Source organism: Phalangium opilio, unplaced genomic scaffold (genome assembly GCF_054372755.1).
Source record: "Phalangium opilio isolate 3A_F unplaced genomic scaffold, DU_Popi_V2 ptg000360l_1, whole genome shotgun sequence".
Taxonomy (NCBI): domain Eukaryota; kingdom Metazoa; phylum Arthropoda; class Arachnida; order Opiliones; family Phalangiidae; genus Phalangium; species Phalangium opilio.
In genome coordinates, this window is record NW_028324230.1 from 3897497 (window position 1) to 3922613 (window position 25117).

Here is a 25117-nt window from a genome sequence, read left to right on the forward strand (position 1 = left end):
GTTAATTTACTGAAAAATTCAGCATTAATATCGCTTCAAAGCAAGTGCTCCGTGGCTTAGTGGTTAAAGCGCCTGTCTTGTAAAAAGGAGATCATGAGTTCGATTCTCGTCGGAGCATTGCTGTTATGTTACTTGAATTATTTTTCGTAGCTATTAAATTTTGAAAAATAAAACAATAGGGTAAAAGTTCCGATGAGTTAATTTAGTTAAATTACTGGAATATTCAGAATTCATATCGTATCAGAGCAAGAGCTCCGTGGCTTAGTGGTTAAAGCGCCTGTCTCGTAAACAGGAGATCATGAGTTCGATTGTCGTCGGAGCCTTGCTGTTAAGTTACATGAACTAGATTTCGTAGCTATCAAATTTTGAAAAAATTAAAAATAATAGTTGATTTATATATGCATATATGCAAACAATAGGGTAAAAGTTGCGACGAGTTAATTGAGTTAATTTACTGAAAAATTCAGCATTAATATCGCTTCAAAGCAAGGGCTCAGTGGTTAAAGCGCCTGTCTTGTAAAAAGGAGTTTATGAGTTCGATTCTCGGCGGAGCCTTTCTGTTATGTTACTTGAACTAGATTCCGTAGCTATTAAATTTTGAAAAATTAAAACAATAGGGTAAAAGTTCCGATGAGTTAATTTAGTTAAATTACTGGAATATTCAGAATTCATATCGTTTCAGAGCAAGAGCTCCGTGGCGTTGTGGTTAAAGCGCCTGTCTCGTAAACAGGAGATCATGAGTTCGATTGTCGTCGGAGCCTTGCTGTTAAGTTACATGAACTAGATTTCGAAGCTATCAAATTTTAAAAAAATTAAAAATAATAGTTGATTTATATATGCATATATGCAAACAATAGGGTAAATGTTGCGACGAGTTAATTGAGTTAATTTACTTAAAAATTCAGCATTAATATCGCTTCAAAGCAAGGGCTCCGTGGCTTAGTGGTTAAAGCGCCTGTCTAGTAAACAGGAGATCATGAGTTCGATTCTCGTCGGAGCCTTGCTGTTATGTTACTTGAGTTATTTTTCGTAGCTATTAAATTTTGAAAAATAAAACAATAGGGTAAAAGTTCCGCTGAGTTATTTTGGTTAAATTATTGGAATATTCAGAATTCATATCGTTTCAGAGCAAGATCTCCGTGGCTTAGTGGTTAAAGCGCCTGTCTCGTAAACAGGAGATCATGAGTTCGATTGTCGTCGGAGCCTTGCTGTTAAGTTACTTGAACTAGATTTCGTAGCTATAAAATTTTGAAAAAGTTAAAAATAATAGTTGATTTATATATGCATATATGCAAAAAATAGGGTAAAAGTTGCGACGAGTTAATTGAGTTAATTTACTGAAAAATTCAGCATTAATATCGCTTCAAAGCAAGGGCTCAGTGGTTAAAGCGCCTGTCTTGTAAAAAGGAGTTTATGAGTTCGATTCTCGGCGGAGCCTTGCTGTTATGTTACTTGAATTATTTTTCGTAGCTATTAAATTTTGAAAAATAAAACAATAGGGTAAAAGTTCCGATGAGTTAATTTAGTTAAATTACTGGAATATTCAGAATTCATATCGTATCAGAGCAAGAGCTCCGTGGCTTAGTGGTTAAAGCGCCTGTTTCGTAAACAGGAGATCATGAGTTCGATTGTCGTCGGAGCCTTGCTGTTAAGTTACATGAACTAGATTTCGTAGCTATCAAATTTTGAAAAAATTAAAAATAATAGTTGATTTATATATGCATATATGCAAACAATAGGGTAAAAGTTGCGATGAGTTAATTGAGTTAATTTACTGAAAAATTCAGCATTAATATCGCTTCAAAGCAAGGGCTCCGTGGCTTAGTGGTTAAAGCGCCTGTCTTGTAAACAGGTGATCATGAGTTCGATTCTCGTCGGAGCCTTTCTGTTATGTTACTTGAACTAGATTCCGTAGCTATTAAATTTTGAAAAATTAAAACAATAGGGTAAAAGTTCCGATGAGTTAATTTAGTTAAATTACTGGAATATTCAGAATTCATATCGTTTCAGAGCAAGAGCTCCGTGGCGTTGTGGTTAAAGCGCCTGTCTCGTAAACAGGAGATCATGAGTTCGATTGTCGTTGGAGCCTTGCTGTTAAGTTACATGAACTAGATTTCGTAGCTATCAAATTTTGAAAAAATTAAAAATAATAGTTGATTTATATATGCATATATGCAAACAATAGGGTAAAAGTTGCGACGAGTTAATTGAGTTAATTTACTGAAAAATTCAGCATTAATATCGATTCAAATCAAGGGCTCCGTTGCTTAGTGGTTAAAGCGCCTGTCTAGTAAACAGGAGATCATGAATTCGATTCTCGTCGGAGCCTTGCTGTTATGTTACTTGAATTATTTTTCGTAGCTATTAAATTTTGAAAAATAAAACAATAGGGTGAAAGTTCCGATGAGTTAATTTAGTTAAATTACTGGAATATTCAGAATTCATATCGTTTCAGAGCAAGAGCTCCGTGGCTTAGTGGTTAAAGCGCCTGTCTCGTAAACAGGAGATCATGAGTTCGATTGTCGTCGGAGCCTTGCTGTTAAGTTACATGAACTAGATTTCGTAGCTATCAAATTTTTAAAAAATTAAAAATAATAGTTCATTTATATATGCATATATGCAAACAATAGGGTAAAAGTTGCGACGAGTTAATTGAGTTAATTTACTGAAAAATTCAGCATAAATATATATAATAATAATAATAATAAAGCAAGGGCTTCGTGGCTTAGTGGTTAAAGTGCCTGTCTTGTAAATTGGAGATTATGAGTTCGATTCTCGTCGGAGCTGTTGGAAAATAGATATCTAACATTGTACAAAACATATAAAAACTAAAGGCCTACTAATAAAAAACTACTATAGATCACGTGACGGAGTTGAAATGAGACTCCCAAGATAAGAGCTGTCAGTGTACTTTTTGAGTCGGGATATAGAGTTGTTATTTTTGAAAGCCGGAGATGAATCGGATGTTTAATTTAAACTAATAAAGTAAATCATTTGTTTAACAATGAAGTCGGGATTATTTCACTATCAGCGAACCTCTAAAAATAACAATATGGAAGCAGAGCGTGGTTGCGTTTCGGTGTCGATAGTGAACGTTGGACACGCGATATAGCAAAGGCTTAACAATCGGACGGGACGGACGGTGCACATGCGGTATAGGAAAGGGTTAGGTACAGTAAAGGGAAATTAACGGATTTAACATGGCTACTGGTGGTGGTACTAATTTCGCACTCGGAAACATTCGGAAATTAGACGGTCAGAACTATCATTCATGGCAATTCGAATTAGGTATAGCTTTACGCGCTCAGAAACTATTCGGATTTATTGCTGGTACGGAAGTGGCCCAAGCCACAACGGACGTTCGCGCAACAAATGTGTACGAAGAAAGAAGAGGTCTCGCGCATGCAATTATCGGCATGGCGCTTAACGATGAAAATAGTCGGTTTGTTGACGGACTAACGGAACCCAAGGACATTTGGGATAAATTAAAGACGATATACGTTCCTCAATCGCGAGCACGAATAACCATATTAAGACGGCAATTATATACAACATCGTTCCAACCAGGTGAAACGATGGCAACGTTTATTGGCCGAGTAGAACACGTGAGAAATCAACTAGTAGCAGCGGGCGAACAAATACCGGACAAATACATAGCTTATTTGTTAATAGGATCACTCCCCGACTCGTATAGTTCGCTAGCACAGTATATGTATCAACTGAGCGACGCTGAGTTTACAACTACAACCATTAAGGACAAATTAATGGCAGAGTACGGAAGACATTTGCTCAGAGACAGTGAGCAGACAAATACAGAAGCATTCTCGACTCAAGCACCATCAGTTCCTCAGAATAACCGGCCCAACAATAGATGCCCAGTAGACAACCAGAAGAGCCACATGGAGTGTTATAATATCGGTAGAAGAGGACATAAAAGTTACGAATGTAGATCGTACTCAAGATTCAGAACAGCTTACAGAACACCACGTGCAACATCACGCAGGGGAAACAGTATCAGCCTGTAACACTCATCACGGTAAACAAACGTGGATTATTGATTCAGCATCGACGCATCACGTGTGTAATCAAAGGGAATGGTTCGAAAATTATCAACCTATGCAAATGGACGTCAATCTGGGAGAAGGCATTTCAAAAGCTGAAGGAACAGGATATGTATATATAGCAATTGACCAAAATAAGATTCATCTAAGGAACGTCATATATGCCCCCAACATGAGCAAGAATTTATTGTCCATACGCTTAGTGGATCAATCAGAGCACAAAACAACTTTTCATGGAAGAACGTGTACAACTTATTTTCCAGACGGCACTATTGCGTGCAAGCAAGACTGCGAGACAAGTTCTACACTCTAGAAGCAATTCCAATAAATAAAATCGCATATGATGACGAAACTACAACATATCATACAGGGGGAGTGACGAAAGAGATAGACAAATGGCACCATAGACTGGGTCATGTCAACGAAGCCGACCTGAAGGTGATGATGAATCAAAGAATGTTGAGAGGTCTACACCCGGTGAGAGGACAACTAGAAAGTTGCGATGCCTGCAAGATAAACAAAAGTCAAGCACAGACATATCATCAACTGGAAAATATAAGAAGTACAGATGTTTTACAACTCGTTCATTCTGATGTATGGGGACTGCTCCGGTTACCTCATTGGGTGGAGCGCGTTATTACTTATCAATGGTGGATGATTACAGTCGTTATATAACAGTATTTACTATGGCCAGAAAAGATGAAGTATTGGGACATTTCGATACGTACAGGAAGAGCGCCAGGAAGACTGGGAGTCCATTGATTAAAATTCGGACAGATAACGGTATGGAATTCTGTTCTAAGACTTTTGAAGAATACTGCAGGAAAAATGGAATTAAACATGAGAGGACAGATGTTTATTCCCCACAAATGAATGGAGTTGCGGAGAGGATCAATAGAACCATAATCGATATGACAAGAACCTTCATGAACGACGCAAAATTACCTGAATCATTATGGGCCTAGCTGGTATACACGTCGGTTTATCTGAAGAATAGATTAAAGCATAGTAAACTTGGAACGAAAGTACCTGTCGAATTATGGACGTCAAGAAAGCCAAGTAGCAGACACCTTCGAAGGATCGGAAGCGAAGCTCACGTGCATATTCATCAGAAACAGAGAAGAAATAAATTCCAAGCAAGATCAAAACCCGGGGTGTTAGTAGGATACGCCCAAAGAACCAGAGGGTATCGTATCTGGATACCGGAAGAACGTACAGTCAAAGAAACAAAACACGTACGGATAAATGAAAAAAGTCTTGGAACGCGTACATTGGCACCACTAGAAGACTATTTCTCAGTACAATGGGCAGTCCCAAACCGACAAAGTCCAGTTGCAACGCCAGAAAAACAATTACCATTACAAGCGGAAAATCAAGAAGAAAATCAAATACAAGAGGATAATCAGGAAATCCGTCATCAAGAAATCCAAGATGACCCACTCTTTCCGAAATTGCCACCAGGATGGACCCAAGAAATTCGTATAAGGAGAGGAGGAACAACTACAGGACAACATGTACACTATCGTTCGCCAGAGGGAATGAGACTGAGATCTGGGAAAGAAGTTGCCAAATATTGCAGAAGGAACCGTATACCTTATGAAGCCACAGCTTTTCCATTTGGACAATATGTAAAACCAGGACTACATACTGTAATGGAGCAGGATGATAACGTGAAAGAACAAGCAAACGTAGAACCAAATGTGACCGTGGACAAGAAACAAGACGAAGAAGACATATTTTACGAGACACATTGTACGAAGTACAAATTCTCAGAACATACGAAGAAGCGATGAAATCGGAAGAAAGCGAAGAATGGTATAAAGCAATGGAAGATGAAGTTAACACGCTAAATAATCGAGAAGTCATGGAAACGGTACCTAAACCAGGGAAATCTAAAATCGTTGGATGTAGATGGGTCTATGCGAGAAAACAAGAATCAAATAATAATATACGGTATCGAGCAAGATTGGTGGTGCAGGGGTTCTATATGACACAAGGAATAGATTACAATCAAGCATTTTCTCCAGTGGTAAACTTCTCATTGATTCAACTATTCATTGCCTTATTCGTGGTCATGCTTGGATGGACGAGTTGTCATTTAGACTTAAGAAACGCATATTTGTATGGAAAATTGCAACAAGAGGTTTACATGAAACAAATCCCAGGTTTCAACACCGCGGATCCCATGAAATACTGCTTAAAATTAAAGAAAGCATTGTATAGGTTGCCACAAAATGGCCGACACTGGTATGAAGAACTAGATCGGACGTTTAAGACAGTTGGATTCAGAAAACTACACTGTAAAAAATAAGCGTGCTTTTGGCATTCAAAAATGATAGGGACCGTTAAATTTTGAACCAGCCTGTATTGAAGCATTCACATTTAACCAGAGGCATTCAATTTTGAACAAGGAGTGTTTTAGGCGTTCAAACCCAACCATGAGCATTCATTTTTGAATGAAAACTTAACTCTAGCATTCATTTTGAACAGCTTATATATTACCATTCAAAAATGAATCCTTATCCCATTCAATTTTTAATAACCGCCTTGCGCTAATGAAGTGTTCAGATATGGTAGTTTTGGCGTTCTAATAGAATTGTATTAGTATTAGTAATAAAACAAGAGCGTTTTAGGCGTTCAAAAAAGAACTTTTTGACTTTCAATCGAGTGCATTATGGGCGTTCAAACGAATGCGATATGGGCATTGAAAAGAACGCGATATGGGCATTCAAACGAGTGCGATATGGGCGTTCAAACGACAGCGATATGGGCGTTCAAATGGATTTGTTTTAGGCTTTAAAACAACACTCTAAGAAAAAAGCGTTTAATGGGTATTCAAATATGAACGAAATTGTTCAATCGCAAAAGGTGTGCAAAATAAAATTAATTCTGCCCTAAAATTAGTTGATTCCGCTGCTGTAAATTTGTACTACAAACAAAGCTTTCATTAAAAATACAATAACTTCTCAACAATTTACTATAACTTGCTTATTTACTGTGAATTTAATATATATTTGTCTGTATAATCATAATTATACTATAATATCAAAGGAAATGTTACGGATTATTGCGTATTTCACCATTCCCTTATATTTACAAAGGCCTTCAAATAGTTTGATAATGTAATTTATTGCTACAAGGTTATAATCGGAAAGAACTTGATAATGAACACTTTCCTTAAGTTCAGACTTTCTTCATATAGCTGAATTACTATTTAACACAACGTTTATGGTTTATGCGTTTCAAATTTTGAAATCAAATTTCTCTATTCAAAATTCAACGCTATAACTATCAAATTTCAATACTTCATCAAACGCTTGTCCACCATGTATTATTAAATGGTGAACGTAAGCAATTGAATATGAACGCTTGATCAAACTCTCCGATGTTGCTCAAAAATGAATGCATAAAAATTCACTATTAAACGTTCAATTTTCTAATTAAATTTGAGCGGTTTTCTGCTTAAATTTACACGATATACTAACCTCTTACGCGCCGTTCAAATATGAATGCGTGAGCGTTTAATTTTGAAATATAGTGCTCTGTTCAAATTTTAACGCAACGAAATTATTCAAATTTGAACGTTAAATCGTACCACCACAGTGTCGGGGCTATGCACGCCTAAGCATTCAAAGATGAACCTCACTTTTTTACAGTGTATTGGGAACTAACTGCGTTTATTTCATTCCGATGAAAATCATTGTATTAGTCTATGTGGATGACCTTCTGGTATTGGCGGATTCGCAGGAAAACCTTGATGACGCTCAAAGCCAGCTATATATGAAATGAAGAGCTTGGGACCAATTCGGAAATTCTTGGGTGTCACGTTTACGAATGTAGGAGGAGGTAACTTAAAATTACACCAAGAAGATTATGTACACCAAATATCTTCGAAGTTTAATATTGGATGTGAAGAGCCAAGTAGTTTGCCATTATTTCCTGGAGCTATTCTGACAAGACAAGACTGTTCATCAAATGAATGCGACAAACTTAACCAAGAAGACTTCCCATATCAAGCAGTGATTGGATCGCTAATGTTCCTTGGTCATCGCACACGACCTGACATATTATATTCCGTCATAGCACTCTCCCAATTTAATCAAAATCCGGGTATGAATCATAGGAATCGGTTATGTCAGTTAGTCCGATAAGTCCATGCGACGGCATGTTATGGTCTTACATATCAAAAGCAAAGCCAATTCAAAGTCGAAGTATACTCAGACAGTGATTGGGCCTCAAATAAGGACAAAAGACGATCAACTTGTGGTTACGTTAGCTGCATCGGTTCCTCATAATTCTCATGGAGGTCATTTCAACAAAAATCAATATCGTTGTCTACAATGGAAGCGGAGTATATCGCGTTGTCGGAAGCAGTGAAGGAAGTTCTATGGTTAAACCCAATGTTGGAAGATTTGAAGAAGAACTTCGAAGTTACGTTTGACACACCAGAAGTATTCTGCGACAATCCATCCGCGATACATTTTTCAAGAAACGCCGTAGAAACAAATATATATTGATTATTAAATATTGATTAAATATATATTGAAATATGTACCCTCAAAACAGAACGTGGCAGATGTATTCACTAAGACATTATCAAAATTTAATTTCCTACATTGTGTTAATATGTTAAAATTAAGTTAGGAAAATGTTAGCTCTAAGAAACACTAATTACTAAACAAAATTATTCTAAATTATTTGATGTATTTAAGAAATTAATTTAATTAATATATTTTTGTAAAATGTTAAATAGGGGGAGTCTTGTTGGAAAAAACAATAGGGTAAAAGTTCCGAAGAGTTAATTTAGTTAAATTACAGGAATATTCAGAATTCATATCGCTTCAAAGCAAGGGCTCCGTGGCTTAGTGGGTAAAGCGCCCGTCTCGTAAACAGGAGTTCATGAGTTCGATTCTCGTCAGAGCCTCGCTGTTATGTTATTTGAACTAGATTTCGTAGCAATTAAATTTTTTAAAAATTAAAAATAATAGTTGATTTAGATATGCATTTATGCAAACAATAGGGTAAAAGTTCCGATGAGATAATTTAGTTAATTTACTGGAATATTCAGAATTCATATCGCTTCAAAGCATGGGCGTCGTGGTTAAGTGGTTAAAGCGCCTGTATTGTAAACATGAGATCATGAGTTCGATCCTCGTCGGAGCCTCGCTGTTATGTTACTTGAACTAGATTCCGAAGCTATTAAATTTTGAAAAATTAAAAATCCTATGAAAAAACGTACAAAAATAGGCCAAGCCTCGCCTCGTGCCTTTTCCGCCGTAAAACGTTCTGAGATTCCATGTAGAGCCAAGTCTGCCTTTTTGTTCTTATTCAATCGCCAATTGAACAAATATGTTATAAATTAAGTCCTTTTCCTAATTAATAACCAATATTCTTTCACTCTATCATTATTATACATCTTTGTTCGTATCAAAAATATCGTGACTTGGCAATCGCAGGTAAGGAATAAATAAAATAAAAAAATAAATAAATAAAAATGTACCTCGATTTTTAATAACATTTGCAAAATCGACGTTTCTCGGCCAGAGAAGCACAATTTGAGAATTTTTTCACTATTTTCAAATATAACCACTGAAACCACTATTTTTGTACTTTTTGCTTTAATTCAAGCGAATGTAACGATATTCATTCAAAAAACTGTTGAAATTCAATTTTCAATAAGTTATCGTTGTCACGGATTTTGTATCTTGACGAAAAGAAAACATGCGATTTTTTCGGTACAATTTTTAATGCATTTTTTTCTGGACAAATTTTTGACCGAATTCAGCTTATTAACCTATATAATACTCATTAAAAGTGATTTCATATCGATTGATCAATAAATAAAAATGTACCTCGATTTTTAATAACATTTGCAAAATCGACGTTTCTCGGCCAGAGAAGCACAATTTGAGAATTTTTTCACTATTTTCAAATATAACCACTGAAACCACTATTTTTGTACTTTTTGCTCTAATTCAAGCAAATATAACGATATTCATTCAAAATCTGTTAAAATTCAATTTTCAATAAGAAAACGTTGTGACGGATTTTGTATCTTGAAGAAAAAAACATGCGATATTTTCGGTTCACTATTTAATGCATTTTTTTCTGGACAAATTTTTGACCGAATTCAGCTTATTTACCTATAAAATACTCATTAAAAGTGATTTCATATCGAGTGATCAATAAATAAAAATGAACCTCGATTTTTAATAACATTTTCAAAATCGACGTTTCTCGGCCAGAGAAGCACATTTTGAGAATTTTTTCACTATTTTCAAATATAACCACTGAAACCACTATTTTTGTACTTTTTGCTTTAAATCAAGCAAATGTAACGACATTCATTCAAAAAACTGTTCAAATTCAATTTTCAATGAGAAATCGTTGTCACGGATTTTGAATCTTGAAGAAAAAAACATGCTGTTTTTTCGGTACACTTTTTAATGCATTTTTTTCTGGACAAATTTTTGACCGAATTCAGCTTACTTACCTATAAAATACTCATTAAAAGTGATTTCATATCGATTCATCAATAAATAAAAATGTACCTCGATTTTTAATAACCTTTGCAAAATCGACGTTTCTCGGCCAGAGAAGCACAATTTGAGAATTTTTTCACTATTTTCAAATATAACCACTGAAACCACTATTTTTGTACTTTTTTCTCTAATTCAAGCAAATATAACGATATTCATTCAAAATCTGTTAAAATTCAATTTTCAATAAGAAAACGTTGTGAGGGATTTTGTATCTTGAAGAAAAAAACATGCGATTTTTTCGGTTCACTTTTTAATGCATTTTTTATGGACAAATTTTTGATCGAATTCAGCTTATTTACCTATAAAATACTCATTAAAAGTGATTTCATATCGATTGATCAATAAATAAAAATGTACCTCGATTTTTAATAACATTTGCAAAATCGACGTTTCTCGGCCAGAGAAGCACATTTTGAGAATTTTTTCACAATTTTCAAATATAACCACTGAAACCACTATTTTTGTACTTTTTGCTTTAATTCAAGCGAATGTAACGATATTCATTCAAAAAACTGTTGAAATTCAATTTTCAATAAGTAATCGTTGTCACGGATTTTGTATCTTGACGAAAAGAAAACATGCGATTTTTTCGGTACAATTTTTAATGCATTTTTTTCTGGACAAATTTTTGACCGAATTCAGCTTATTTACCTATAAAATACTCATTAAAAGTGATTTCATATCGATTGATCAATAAATAAAAATGAACCTCGATTTTTAATAACATTTTCAAAATCGACGTTTCTCGGCCAGAGAAGCACATTTTGAGAATTTTTTCACTATTTTCAAATATAACCACTGAAACCACTATTTTTGTACTTTTTGCTTTAATTCAAGCAAATGAAACGATATTCATTCAAAAAACTTAAAATTCAATTTTCAATAAGAAATCGTTGTCACGGATTTTGTATCTTGAAGAAAAAACATGCGATTTTTTCGGTACACTTTTTAATGCATTTTTTTCTGGACAAATTTTTGACCGAATTCAGCTTATTTACCTATAAAATACTCATTAAAAGTGATTTCATATCGATTGATCAATAAATAAAAATGAACCTCGATTTTTAATAACATTTTCAAAATCGACGTTTCTCGGCCAGAGAAGCACATTTTGAGAATTTTTTCACTATTTTCAAATATAACCACTGAAACCACTATTTTTGTACTTTTTGCTTTAATTCAAGCAAATGAAACGATATTCATTCAAAAAACTTAAAATTCAATTTTCAATAAGAAATCGTTGTCACGGATTTTGTATCTTGAAGAAAAAACATGCGATTTTTTCGGTACACTTTTTAATGCATTTTTTTCTGGACAAATTTTTGACCGAATTCAGCTTACTTACCTATAAAATACGCATTAAAAGTTATTTCATATCGATTGATCAATAAATAAAAATGAACCTCGATTTTTGATAACATTTGCAAAATCGACGTTTCTCGGCAAAGAGAACCACATTTTGAGAATTTTTTCACTATTTTCAAATATAACTACTGAAACCACTATTTTTCTACTTTTTGCTTTAATTCAAGCAAATGAAACGATATTCATTCAAAAAACTTAAAATTCAATTTTCAATAAGAAATCGTTGTCACGGATTTTGTATCTTGAAGAAAAAACATGCGATTTTTTCGGTACACTTTTTAATGCATTTTTTTCTGGACAAATTTTTGACCGAATTCAGCTTACTTACCTATAAAATACTCATAAAAAGTGATTTCATATTATTGATCAATAAATAAAAATGTACCTCGATTTTTAATAACATTTGCAAAATCGACGTTTCTCGGCCAGAGAAGCACATTTTGAGAATTTTTTCACTATTTTCAAATATAACCACTGAAACCACTATTTTTGTACTTTTTGCTCTAATTCAAGCAAATATAACGATATTCATTCAAAATCTGTTAAAATTCAATTTTCAATAAGAAAACGTGACGGATTTTGTATCTCGAAGAAAAAAACATGCGATTTTTTCGGTACACTTTTTAATGCATTTTTTTCTGAACAAATTTTTGACCGAGTTCAGCTTATTTACCTATAAAATACTCATTTAAAGTGATTTCATACCGATTGATCAAAAATAAAAATGAACCTCGATTTTTAATAACATTTTCTTAATCGACGTTTCTCGGCCAGAGAAGCACATTTTGAGAATTTTTTCACTATTTTCAAATATCCCCACTGAAACCACTATTTTTGTACTTTTTGCTTTAATTCAAGCAAATGTAACGATATTCATTCAAAAAACTGTTCAAATTCAATTTTCAATGAGAAATCGTTGTCACGGATTTTGTATCTTGAAGAAAAAAAGCATGCGACTTTTCGGTTCACTATTTAATGCATTTTTTTCTGGACAAATTTTTGACCGAATTCAGCTTATTTACCTATAAAATACTCATTAAAAGTGATTTCATATCGATTGATCAATAAATAAAAATGAACCTCGATTTTTAATAACATTTTCAAAATCGACGTTTCTCGGCCAGAGAAGCACATTTTGAGAATTTTTTCACTATTTTCAAATATAACCACTGAAACCACTATTTTTGTACTTTTTGCTTTAAATCAAGCAAATGTAACGACATTCATTCAAAAAACTGTTCAAATTCAATTTTCAATGAGAAATCGTTGTCACGGATTTTGAATCTTGAAGAAAAAAACATGCTGTTTTTTCGGTACACTTTTTAATGCATTTTTTTCTGTACAAATTTTTGACCGAATTCAGCTTATTTACCTATATAATACTCATTAAAAGTGATTTCATATCGATTGATCAATAAATAAAAATGTACCTCGATTTTTAATAACATTTGCAAAATCGACGTTTCTCGGCCAGAGAAGCACAATTTGAGAATTTTTTCACTATTTTCAAATATAACCACTGAAACCACTATTTTTGTACTTTTTGCTTTAAATCAAGCAAATGTAACGACATTCATTCAAAAAACTGTTCAAATTCAATTTTCAATGAGAAATCGTTGTCACGGATTTTGAATCTTGAAGAAAAAAACATGCTGTTTTTTCGGTACACTTTTTAATGCATTTTTTTCTGTACAAATTTTTGACCGAATTCAGCTTATTTACCTATATAATACTCATTAAAAGTGATTTCATATCGATTGATCAATAAATAAAAATGTACCTCGATTTTTAATAACATTTGCAAAATCGACGTTTCTCGGCAAGAGAAGCACAATTTGAGAATTTTTTCACTATTTTCAAATATAACCACTGAAACCACTATTTTTGTACTTTTTGCTCTAATTCAAGCAAATATAACGATATTCATTCAAAATCTGTTAAAATTCAATTTTCAATAAGAAAACGTTGTGAAGGATTTTGTATCTTGAAGAAAAAAACATGCGATATTTTCGGTTCACTTTTTAATGCATTTTTTTATGGACAAATTTTTGACCGAATTCAGCTTATTTACCTATAAAATACTCATTAAAAGTGATTTCATATCGATTGATCAATAAATAAAAATGTACCTCGATTTTTAATAACATTTGCAAAATCGACGTTTCTCGGCCAGAGAAGCACAATTTGAGAATTTTTTCACTATTTTCAAATATAACCACTGAAACCACTATTTTTGTACTTTTTGCTCTAATTCAAGCAAATATAACGATATTCATTCAAAATCTGTTAAAATTCAATTTTCAATAAGAAAACGTTGTGAAGGATTTTGTATCTTGAAGAAAAAAACATGCGATATTTTCGGTTCACTTTTTAATGCATTTTTTTATGGACAAATTTTTGACCGAATTCAGCTTATTTACCTATAAAATACTCATTAAAAGTGATTTCATATCGATTGATCAATAAATAAAAATGTACCTCGATTTTTAATAACATTTGCAAAATCGACGTTTCTCGGCCAGAGAAGCACATTTTGAGAATTTTTTCCCAATTTTCAAATATAACCACTGAAACCACTATTTTTGTACTTTTTGCTTTAATTCAAGCGAATGTAACGATATTCATTCAAAAAACTGTTGAAATTCAATTTTCAATAAGTAATCGTTGTCACGGATTTTGTATCTTGACGAATAGAAAACATGCGATTTTTTCGGTACAATTTTTAATGCATTTTTTTCTGGACAAATTTTTGACCGAATTCAGCTTATTTACCTATATAATACTCATAAAAAGTGATTTCATATCGATTGATCAATAAATAAAAATGTACCTCGATTTTTAATAACATTTGCAAAATCGACGTTTCTCGGCCAGAGAAGCACAATTTGAGAATTTTTTCACTATTTTCAAATATAACCACTGAAACCACTATTTTTGTACTTTTTTCTCTAATTCAAGCAAATATAACGATATTCATTCAAAATCTGTTAAAATTCAATTTTCAATAAGAAAACGTTGTGACGGATTTTGTATCTTGAAGAAAAAAACATGCGATATTTTCGGTTCACTATTTAATGCATTTTTTTCTGGACAAATTTTTGACCGAATTCAGCTTATTTACCTATAAAATACTCATTAAAAGTGATTTCATATCGATTGATCAATAAATAAAAATGAACCTCGATTTTTAATAACATTTTCAAAATCGACGTTTCTCGGCCAGAGAAGCACATTTTGAGAATTTTTTCACTATTTTCAAATATAACCACTGAAACCACTATTTTTGTACTTTTTGCTTTAATTCAAGCAAATGAAACGATATTCATTCAAAAAACTTAAAATTCAATTTTCAATAAGAAATCGGTGTCACGGATTTTGTATCTTGAAGAAAAAACATGCGATTTTTTCGGTACACTTTTTAATGCATTTTTTTCTGGACAAATTTTTGACCGAATTCAGCTTACTTACCTATAAAATACGCATTAAAAGTTATTTCATATCGATTGAACAATAAATAAAAATGAACCTCGATTTTTGATAACATTTGCAAAATCGACGTTTCTCGGCAAAGAGAACCACATTTTGAGAATTTTTTCACTATTTTCAAATATAACTACTGAAACCACTATTTTTCTACTTTTTGCTTTAATTCAAGCAAATGAAACGATATTCATTCAAAAAACTTAAAATTCAATTTTCAATAAGAAATCGTTGTCACGGATTTTGTATCTTGAAGAAAAAACATGCGATTTTTTCGGTACACTTTTTAATGCATTTTTTTCTGGACAAATTTTTGACCGAATTCAGCTTACTTACCTATAAAATACTCATAAAAAGTGATTTCATATCGATTGATCAATAAATAAAAATGTACCTCGATTTTTAATAACATTTGCAAAATCGACGTTTCTCGGCCAGAGAAGCACATTTTGAGAATTTTTTCACTATTTTCAAATATAACCACTGAAACCACTATTTTTGTACTTTTTGCTCTAATTCAAGCAAATATAACGATATTCATTCAAAATCTGTTAAAATTCAATTTTCAATAAGAAAACGTGACGGATTTTGTATCTCGAAGAAATAAACATGCGATTTTTTCGGTACACTTTTTAATGCATTTTTTTCTGAACAAATTTTTGACCGAGTTCAGCTTATTTACCTATAAAATACTCATTTAAAGTGATTTCATACCGATTGATCAAAAATAAAAATGAACCTCGATTTTTAATAACATTTTCTTAATCGACGTTTCTCGGCCAGAGAAGCACATTTTGAGAATTTTTTCACTATTTTCAAATATAACCACTGAAACCACTATTTTTGTACTTTTTGCTTTAATTCAAGCAAATGTAACGATATTCATTCAAAAAACTGTTCAAATTCAATTTTCAATGAGAAATCGTTGTCACGGATTTTGTATCTTGAAGAAAAAAAGCATGCGACTTTTTGGTACACTTTTGAATGCATTTTTTTCTGGACAAATTTTTGACCGAATTCAGCTTATTTACCTATAAAATACTCATTAAAAGTGATTTCATACCGATTGATCAAAAATAAAAATGAACCTCGATTTTTAATAACATTTTCTTAATCGACGTTTCTCGGCAAAGAGAACCACATTTTGAGAATTTTTTCACTATTTTCAAATATAACTACTGAAACCACTATTTTTCTACTTTTTGCTTTAATTCAAGCAAATGAAACGATATTCATTCAAAAAACTTAAAATTCAATTTTCAATAAGAAATCGTTGTCACGGATTTTGTATCTTGAAGAAAAAAAGCATGCGACTTTTTGGTACACTTTTGAATGCATTTTTTTCTGGACAAATTTTTGACCGAATTCAGCTTATTTACCTATAAAATACTCATTAAAAGTGATTTCATATCGATTGATCAATAAATAAAAATGAACCTCGATTTTTGATAACATTTGCAAAATCGACGTTTCTCGGCAAAGAGAAGCACATTTTGAGAATTTTTTCACTATTTTCAAATATAACCGTCACGGATTTTGTATCTTGAAGAAAAAACATGCGATTTTTTCGGTACACTTTTTAATGCATTTTTTTCTGGACAAATTTTTGACCGAATTCAGCTTACTTACCTATAAAATACTCATTAAAAGTGATTTCATATCGATTGATCAATAAATAAAAATGTACCTCGATTTTTAATAACATTTGCAAAATCGACGTTTCTCGGCCAGAGAAGCACATTTTGAGATTTTTTCACTATTTTCAAATATAACCACTGAAACCACTATTTTTGTACTTTTTGCTTTAATTAAAGCAAATGTAACGATATTCATTCAAAAAACTATTAAAATTCAATTTTCAATGAGAAATCGTTGTCACGGATTTTGTAACTTGTAGAAAAAAAACATGCGATTTTTTGGTACACTTTCGAATGCATTTTTTTCTGGACAAATTTTTGACCGAATTCAGCTTATTTACCTATAAAATACTCATTAAAAGTGATTTCATATCGATTGATCAATAAATAAAAATGAACCTCGATTTTTTATAACATTTTCAAAATCGACGTTTCTCGGCCAGAGAAGCACATTTTGAGAATTTTTTCACTATTTACAAATATAACCACTGAAACCACTATTTTTGTACTTTTTGCTTTAAATCAAGCAAATGTAACGATATTCATTCAAAAAACTGTTCAAATTCAATTTTCAATGAGAAATCGTTGTCACGGATTTTGTATCTTGAAGAAAAAAACATGCGATTTTTTGGTACACTTTTGAATGCATTTTTTTCTGGAAAAATTTTTGACCGAATTCAGCTTATTTACCTATAAAATACTCATTAAAAGTGATTTCATATCGATTGATCAATAAATAAAAATGAACCTCGATTTTTTATAACATTTTCAAAATCGACGTTTCTCGGCCAGAGAAGCACATTTTGAGAATTTTTTCACTATTTTCAAATATAACCACTGAAACCACTATTTTTGTACTTTTTGCTCTAATTCAAGCAAATATAACGATATAAATTCAAAATCTGTTAAAATTCAATTTTCAATAAGAAAACGTAGTGACGGATTTTGTATCGTGAAGAAAAAAACATGCGATTTTTTCGGTACACTTTTTAATGCATTTTTTTCTGGACAAATTTTTGACCGAATTCAGCTTATTTACCTATAAAATACTCATTAAAAGTGATTTCATATCGATTGATCAATAAATAAAAATGAACCTCGATTTTTTATAACATTTTCAAAATCGACGTTTCTCGGCCAGAGAAGCACATTTTTGAGAATTTTTTCACTATTTTCAAATATAACCACTGAAACCACTACTTTTGTACTTTTTGCTTTAAATCAAGCAAATGTAACGATATTCATTCAAAATCTGTTAAAATTCAATTTTCAATAAGAAAACGTAGTGACGGATTTTGTATCTTGAAGAAAAAAACATGCGATTTTTTCGGTACACTTTTTAATGCATTTTTTTCTGGACAAATTTTTGACCGAATTCAGCTTATTTACCTATAAAATACTCATTAAAAGTGATTTCATATCGATTGATCAATAAATAAAAATGAACCTCGATTTTTTATAACATTTTCAAAATCGACGTTTCTCGGCCAGAGAAGCATATTTTGAGAATTTTTTCACTATTTTCAAATATAACCACTGAAACCACTATTTTTGTACTTTTTGCTTTAAATCAAGCAAATGTAACAATATTCATTCAAAAAACTGTTCAAATTCAATTTTCAATGAGAAATCGTTCACGGATTTTGTATCTTGAAGAAAAAAAACATGCGATTTTTTGGCACACTTTTGAATGCATTTTTTTCTGGACAAATTTTTGACCGAATTCAGCTTATTTACCTATAAAATACTCATTAAAAGTGATTTCATATCGATTGATCAATAAATAAAAATGAACCTCGATTTTTTATAACATTTTCAAAATCGACGTTTCTCGGCCAGAGAAGCACATTTTGAGAATTTTTTCACTATTTTCAAATATAACCACTGAAACCACTATTTTTGTACTTTTTGCTCTAATTCAAGCAAATATAACGATATAAATTCAAAATCTGTTAAAATTCAATTTTCAATAAGAAAACGTACTGACGGATTTTGTATCGTGAAGATAAAAACATGCGATTTTTTCGGTACACTTTTTAATGCATTTTTTTCTGGACAAATTTTTGACCGAATTCAGCTTATTTACCTATAAAATACTCATTAAAAGTGATTTCATATCGATTGATCAATAAATAAAAATGAACCTCGATTTTTTATAACATTTTCAAAATCGACGTTTCTCGGCCAGAGAAGCACATTTTTGAGAATTTTTTCACTATTTTCAAATATAACCCCTGAAACCACTATTTTTGTACTTTTTGCTTTAAATCAAGCAAATGTAACGATATTCATTCAAAATCTGTTAAAATTCAATTTTCAATAAGAAAACGTCGTGACGGATTTTGTATCTTGAAGAAAAAAACATGCGATTTTTTTGGTACACTTTTTAATGCATTTTTTTCTGGACAAATTTTTGACCGAATTCAGCTTATTTACCTATAAAATACTCATTAAAAGTGATTTCATATCGATTGATCAATAAATAAAAATGTACCTCGATTTTTAATAACATTTGCAAAATCGACGTTTTTCGGCCAGAGAAGCACAATTTGATTTTTTTTTCACTATTTTCAAATATAACCATTGAAACCACTATTTTTGTACTTTTTGCTTTAATTAAAGCAAATGTAACGATATTCATTCAAAAAACTGTTAAAATTCAATTTTCAATAAGAAATCGTTGTCACTGATTTTGTATCTTGAAGAAAAAACATGGGATTTTTTCGGTACACTTTTGAATGCATTTTTTTCTGGACAAATTTTTGACCGAATTCAGCTTATTTACCTATAAAATACTCATTAAAAGTGATTTAAAATCGATTGATCAATAAATAAAAATGTACCTCGATTTTTAATAACATTTGCAAAATCGACGTTTCTCGGCCAGAGAAGCACATTTTGAGAATTTTTTCCCAATTTTCAAATATAACCACTGAAACCACTATTTTTGTACTTTTTGCTTTAATTAAAGCAAATGTAACGATATTCATTCAAAAAACTGTTAAAATTCAATTTTCAATAAGAAATCGTTGTCACGGATTTTGTATCTTGGAGAAAAAAACATGCGATTTTTTCGGTACACTTTTTAATGCATTTTTTTCTGGACAAATTTTTGACCGAATTCAGCTTATTTACCTATAAAATACTCATTAAAAGTTATTTCATATCGATAGATCAATAAATAAAAATGAACCTCGATTTTTTATAACATTTGCAAAATCGACGTTTCTCGGCAAAGAGAAGCACATTTTGAGAATTTTTTCACTATTTTCAAATATAACCACTGAAACCACTATTTTTGTACTTTTTGCTTTAATTCAAGCAAATCTAACGATATTCATTCAAAAAACTTAAAATTCAATTTTCAATAAGAAATCGTTGTCACGGATTTTGTATCTTGAAGAAAAAAAACATGCGATTTTTTCGGTACACTTTTTAATGCATTTTATTCTGGACAAAAGTTTGACCGAATTCAGCTTACTTACCTATAAAATACTCATTAAAAGTGATTTCATATCGATTGATCAATAAATAAAAATGTACCTCGATTTTTGATAACATTTGCAAAATCGACGTTTCTCTGCAAAGAGAAGCACATTTGAGAATTTTGTCACTATTTTCAAATATAACCACTGAAACCACTATTTTTGTACTTTTTGCTTTAATTCAAGCAAATATAACGATATTCATTCAAAAAACTGTTGAAATTCAATTTTCAATAAGTAATCGTTGTCACGGATTTTGTATCTTGAAGAAAAAAAACATGCGATTTTTTCGGTACACTTTTTTATGTATTTTTTTCTGGACAAATTTTTGACCGAATTAATTTGTCTCACTTAGTTTAAATTCGAATAATTAACTAGCACTCTCGGCAACGGCCATATCACGCTGAAAAAACGGTTCTCGTCCGATCACCGAAGTTAAGCAGCGTCGAGCGCAGTCAGTACTTGGGAACACTGCGTGCCTTTGGCTTTTTCCTTTTTGTTTCCTCTTTTAAATTCCACCAGATATGAAAAAAGCAAACATATCTTCTTTTTGTTATAGTTTTATAAAGATGAACGATAATTAAATAGCACTCTCGGCAACGGCCATATCACGCTGAAAACACCGGTTCTCGTCCGATCACTGAAGTTAAGCAGCGTCGAGCGCAGTCAGTACTTGGGAACACAGCGTGCCGTTGGCTTTTTCCTTTTTGTTTCCACGTATAAATTCCACCAGTTATGATAAAAGCAAACATACCTTCTTTGTGTTATTGTTTTATAAAGATGAACGATAATTAAATAGCACTCTCGGCAACGGCCATATCACGCTGAATACTCCGGTTTTCGTCCTATCACCGAAGTTAAGCAGCGTCGAGCACAGTCAGTACTTGGGAGGGAGACCACTTAGGAACACTGCGTGCCGTTGGCTTTTTCACTTTTTTCCTCTTTTAAATTCCAATAGATATGAAAAAAGCAAACATATTTTCTTTTTGTTATTGTTTTAAAAAGATGAAGGTTATTTTGTCTCACTTAATTTAAATTCGAATTATTATCTAGCACTCTCGGCAACGGCCATATCACGCTGAAAACACCGGTTCTCGTCCGATCACCGAAGTTAAGCAGCGTCGAGCGCAGTCAGTACTTGGGAACACAGCGTGCCGTTGGCTTTTTCCTTTTTGTTTCCTCTTCTAAATTCCACCAGATATGAAAAAAGCAAACATATCTTCTTTTTGTTATTGTTTTACAAAAATGAAGGTTAATTAAATTCAAATTATTAAATAGCACTCTCGGCAACGGCCATATTACGCTGAAAACACCGGTTCTCGTCCGATCACCGAAGTTAAGCAGCGTCGAGCGCAGACAGTACTTGGGAGGGAGACCACTTAGGAACACTGCGTGCCGTTGGCTTTTTCACTTTTTTTCCTCTTTTAAATTCCAATAGATATGAAAAAAGCAAATATATTTTCTTTTTGTTATTGTTTAAAAAAGATGAAGGTTATTTTGTCTCACTTAATTTAAATTCGAATCATTATCTACCACTCTCGGCAACGGCCATATCACGCTGAAAACACCGGTTCTAGTCCGATCACCGAAGTAAAGCAGCGTCGAGCGCAGTCAGTACTTGGAAACTCTGCGTGCCGTTGGCTTTTTCACTTTTATTTCCTCTTTTAAATTCCACCAGATATGAAAAAACCAAACATGTCTTCTTTTGGATATTGTTTTATAAAGATGAAAGTTAATTAAATTCAAATTATTAAATAGCACTTTCGCTAACGGCCATATCACGCTGAAAACACCGGTTCTCGTCCGATCACCGAAATTAAGCAGCGTCGAGCGCAGTCAGTACTTGGGAGGGAGACCACTTAGGAACACTGCGTGCCGTTGGCTTTTTCACTTTTTTTCCTCTTTTAAATTCCAATAGATATGAAAAAAGCAAATATATTTTCTTTTTGTTATTGTTTTAAAAAGATGAAGGTTATTTTGTCTCACTTAATTTAAATTCGAATTATTATCTAGCACTCTCGGCAACGGCCATATCACGCTGAAAACACCGGTTCTCGTCCGATCACCGAAGTTAAGCAGCGTCGAGCGCAGTCAGTACTTGGGAACACAGCGTGCCGTTGGCTTTTTCCTTTTTGTTTCCTCTTCTAAATTCCACCAGATATGAAAAAAGCAAACATATCTTCTTTTTGTTATTGTTTAACAAAGATGAAGGTTAATTAAATTCAAATTATTAAATAGCACTCTCGGCAACGGCCATATCACGCTGAAAACACCGGTTCTCGTCCGATCACCGAAGTTAAGCAGCGTCGAGCGCAGTCACTACTTGGGAGGGAGACCACATAGGAACACTGCGTGCCGTTGGCTTTTTCACTTTTTGTTTCCTCTTCTAAATTCCAATAGATATGAAAAAAGCAAATATATTTTCTTTTTGATATTGTTTTATAAAGACGAAACTTAATTAAATTCAAATTATTAAATAGCACTTTCGCTAACGGCCATATCACGCCGAAAACACCGGTTCTCGTCCGATCTCCGAAGTTAAGCAGCGTCGAGCGCAGTCAGTACTTGGAAACTCTGCGTGCCGTTGGTTTTTTCACTTTTGTATCCTCGTTTAAATTCCACCAGATATAAAAAAGCAAACATATCTTCTTTTTGTTATTGTTTTATAAAGATGAAAGTTAATTAAATTCAAATTATTAAATAGCACTCTCGGAAACGGCCATATCACGCTGAATACACCGGTTCCCGTCCGGTCACCGAAGTTAAGCAGCGTCGAGCGCAGTCAGTACTTGGGAGGTAGACTACTTAGGAACACTGCGTGCCGTTGGCTTTAATTTTTTTTTCCTCTTTTAAATTCCAATAGATATGAAAAAAGCAAACATATTTTCTTTTTGTTATTGTTTTAAAAAGATGAAGGTTAATTTGTCTCACTTAATTTAAATTCGAATTATTATCTAGCACTCTCGGCAACGGCCATATCACGCTGAAAACACCGGTTCTCGTCCGATCACCGAAGTTAAGCAGCGTCGAGCGCAGTCAGTACTTGGAAACTCTGCGTGCCGTTGGCTTTTTCACTTTTTTTTCCTCTTTTAAATTCCAATAGATATGAAAAAAGCAAACTTATTTTCTTTTTGTTATTGTTTTAAAAAGATGAAGGTTAATTTGTCTCACTTAATTTAAATTCGAATTATTATCTAGCACTCTCGGCAACGGCCATATCACGCTGAAAACACCGGTTCTAGTCCGATCACCGAAGTAAAGCAGCGTCGAGCGCAGTCAGTACTTGGAAACTCTGCGTGCCGTTGGCTTTTTCACTTTTATTTCCTCTTTTAAATTCCACCAGATATGAAAAAACCAAACATGTCTTCTTTTTGATATTGTTTTATAAAGATGAAAGTTAATTAAATTCAAATTATTAAATAGCACTTTCGCTAACGGCCATATCACGCTGAAAACACCGGTTCTCGTCCGATCTCCGAAGTTAAGCAGCGTCGAGCGCAGTCAGTACTTGGGAGGGAGACCACTTAGGAACACTGCGGGCCGTTGGCTTTTTCACTTTTATTTCCTCTTTTAAATTCCACCAGATATGAAAAAACCAAACATATCTTCTTTTTGATATTGTTTTATAAAGACGAATTTAATTAAATTCAAATTATTAAATAGCACTTTCGCTAACGGCCATATCACGCTGAAAACACCGGTTCTCGTCCGATCTCCGAAGTTAAGCAGCGTCGAGCGCAGTCAGTACTTGGGAACACAGCGTGCCGTTGGCTTTTTCCTTTTTGTTTCCTCTTCTAAATTCCACCAGATATGAAAAAAGCAAACATATCTTCTATTTGTTATTGTTTTACAAAGATGAAGGTTAATTAAATTCAAATTATTATATATCACTCTCGGCAACGGCCATATCACGCTGAAAACACTGGTTCTCGTCCGATCACCGAAGTTAAGCAGCGTCGAGCGCAGTCAGTACTTGGGAGGGAGACCACTTAGGAACACTGCGTGCCGTTGGCTTTTTCACTTTTTTTTCCTCTTTTAAATTCCAATAGATATGAAAAAAGCAAATATATTTTCTTTTTGTTATTGTTTAAAAAAGATGAAGGTTATTTTGTCTCACTTAATTTAAATTCGAATTATTATCTACCACTCTCGGCAACGGCCATATCACGCTGAAAACACCGGCTCTAGTCCGATCACCGAAGTAAAGCAGCGTCGAGCGCAGTCAGTACTTGGAAACTCTGCGTGCCGTTGGCTTTTTCACTTTTATTTCCTCTTTTAAATTCCACCAGATATGAAAAAACCAAACATGTCTTCTTTTTGATATTGTTTTATAAAGATGAAGGTTATTTTGTCTCACTTAATTTAAATTCGAATTATTATCTAGCACTCTCGGCAACGGCCATATAACGCTGAAAACACCGGTTCTCGTCCGATCACCGAAGTTAAGCAGCGTCGAGCGCAGTCAGTACTTGGGAGGGAGACCACTTAGGAACACTGCGTGCCGTTGGCTTTTTCACTTTTTTCCTCTTTTAAATTCCAATAGATAT

General features: G+C 32.9%; 12 non-coding genes and 9 pseudogenes across 12 annotated transcripts; all 21 read left to right on the forward strand.

The window, feature by feature from the left end:
- Positions 1–45: 45 nt before the first annotated feature.
- TRNAT-UGU (transfer RNA threonine (anticodon UGU)) lies at positions 46–118 on the forward strand. Its single transcript has one exon. It is a non-coding gene; the product is annotated as a tRNA-Thr (tRNA).
- Positions 119–250: 132 nt separating this feature from the next.
- Positions 251–323, forward strand: TRNAT-CGU (transfer RNA threonine (anticodon CGU)). Its single transcript has one exon. It is a non-coding gene; the product is annotated as a tRNA-Thr (tRNA).
- A 605-nt stretch (positions 324–928) lies between these two features.
- On the forward strand, positions 929–1001 carry TRNAT-AGU (transfer RNA threonine (anticodon AGU)). Its single transcript has one exon. It is a non-coding gene; the product is annotated as a tRNA-Thr (tRNA).
- Positions 1002–1570: 569 nt separating this feature from the next.
- Positions 1571–1643, forward strand: TRNAT-CGU (transfer RNA threonine (anticodon CGU)). Its single transcript has one exon. It is a non-coding gene; the product is annotated as a tRNA-Thr (tRNA).
- Positions 1644–1810: 167 nt separating this feature from the next.
- On the forward strand, positions 1811–1883 carry TRNAT-UGU (transfer RNA threonine (anticodon UGU)). Its single transcript has one exon. It is a non-coding gene; the product is annotated as a tRNA-Thr (tRNA).
- Positions 1884–2461: 578 nt separating this feature from the next.
- Positions 2462–2534, forward strand: TRNAT-CGU (transfer RNA threonine (anticodon CGU)). Its single transcript has one exon. It is a non-coding gene; the product is annotated as a tRNA-Thr (tRNA).
- Positions 2535–8912: 6378 nt separating this feature from the next.
- TRNAT-CGU (transfer RNA threonine (anticodon CGU)) lies at positions 8913–8985 on the forward strand. Its single transcript has one exon. It is a non-coding gene; the product is annotated as a tRNA-Thr (tRNA).
- Positions 8986–21165: 12180 nt separating this feature from the next.
- Positions 21166–21268, forward strand: LOC149601948 (5S ribosomal RNA; annotated as a pseudogene).
- A 108-nt stretch (positions 21269–21376) lies between these two features.
- On the forward strand, positions 21377–21495 carry LOC149601949 (5S ribosomal RNA; annotated as a pseudogene).
- A 135-nt stretch (positions 21496–21630) lies between these two features.
- LOC149601950 (5S ribosomal RNA) lies at positions 21631–21733 on the forward strand (annotated as a pseudogene).
- A 122-nt stretch (positions 21734–21855) lies between these two features.
- On the forward strand, positions 21856–21974 carry LOC149601951 (5S ribosomal RNA). Its single transcript, XR_016377929.1, has one exon. It is a non-coding gene; the product is annotated as a 5S ribosomal RNA (ribosomal RNA).
- A 361-nt stretch (positions 21975–22335) lies between these two features.
- LOC149601952 (5S ribosomal RNA) lies at positions 22336–22454 on the forward strand. Its single transcript, XR_016379138.1, has one exon. It is a non-coding gene; the product is annotated as a 5S ribosomal RNA (ribosomal RNA).
- Positions 22455–22590: 136 nt separating this feature from the next.
- On the forward strand, positions 22591–22693 carry LOC149601953 (5S ribosomal RNA; annotated as a pseudogene).
- A 122-nt stretch (positions 22694–22815) lies between these two features.
- Positions 22816–22934, forward strand: LOC149601954 (5S ribosomal RNA). Its single transcript, XR_016378652.1, has one exon. It is a non-coding gene; the product is annotated as a 5S ribosomal RNA (ribosomal RNA).
- A 123-nt stretch (positions 22935–23057) lies between these two features.
- On the forward strand, positions 23058–23160 carry LOC149601955 (5S ribosomal RNA; annotated as a pseudogene).
- Positions 23161–23281: 121 nt separating this feature from the next.
- Positions 23282–23400, forward strand: LOC149601956 (5S ribosomal RNA; annotated as a pseudogene).
- A 135-nt stretch (positions 23401–23535) lies between these two features.
- Positions 23536–23638, forward strand: LOC149601957 (5S ribosomal RNA; annotated as a pseudogene).
- Positions 23639–24000: 362 nt separating this feature from the next.
- Positions 24001–24119, forward strand: LOC149601958 (5S ribosomal RNA). The gene has a single exon (XR_016378545.1). It is a non-coding gene; the product is annotated as a 5S ribosomal RNA (ribosomal RNA).
- Positions 24120–24240: 121 nt separating this feature from the next.
- LOC149601959 (5S ribosomal RNA) lies at positions 24241–24343 on the forward strand (annotated as a pseudogene).
- Positions 24344–24465: 122 nt separating this feature from the next.
- Positions 24466–24584, forward strand: LOC149601960 (5S ribosomal RNA). Its single transcript, XR_016377881.1, has one exon. It is a non-coding gene; the product is annotated as a 5S ribosomal RNA (ribosomal RNA).
- Positions 24585–24961: 377 nt separating this feature from the next.
- Positions 24962–25080, forward strand: LOC149601961 (5S ribosomal RNA; annotated as a pseudogene).
- The last annotated feature ends 37 nt before the right edge of the window (positions 25081–25117 follow it).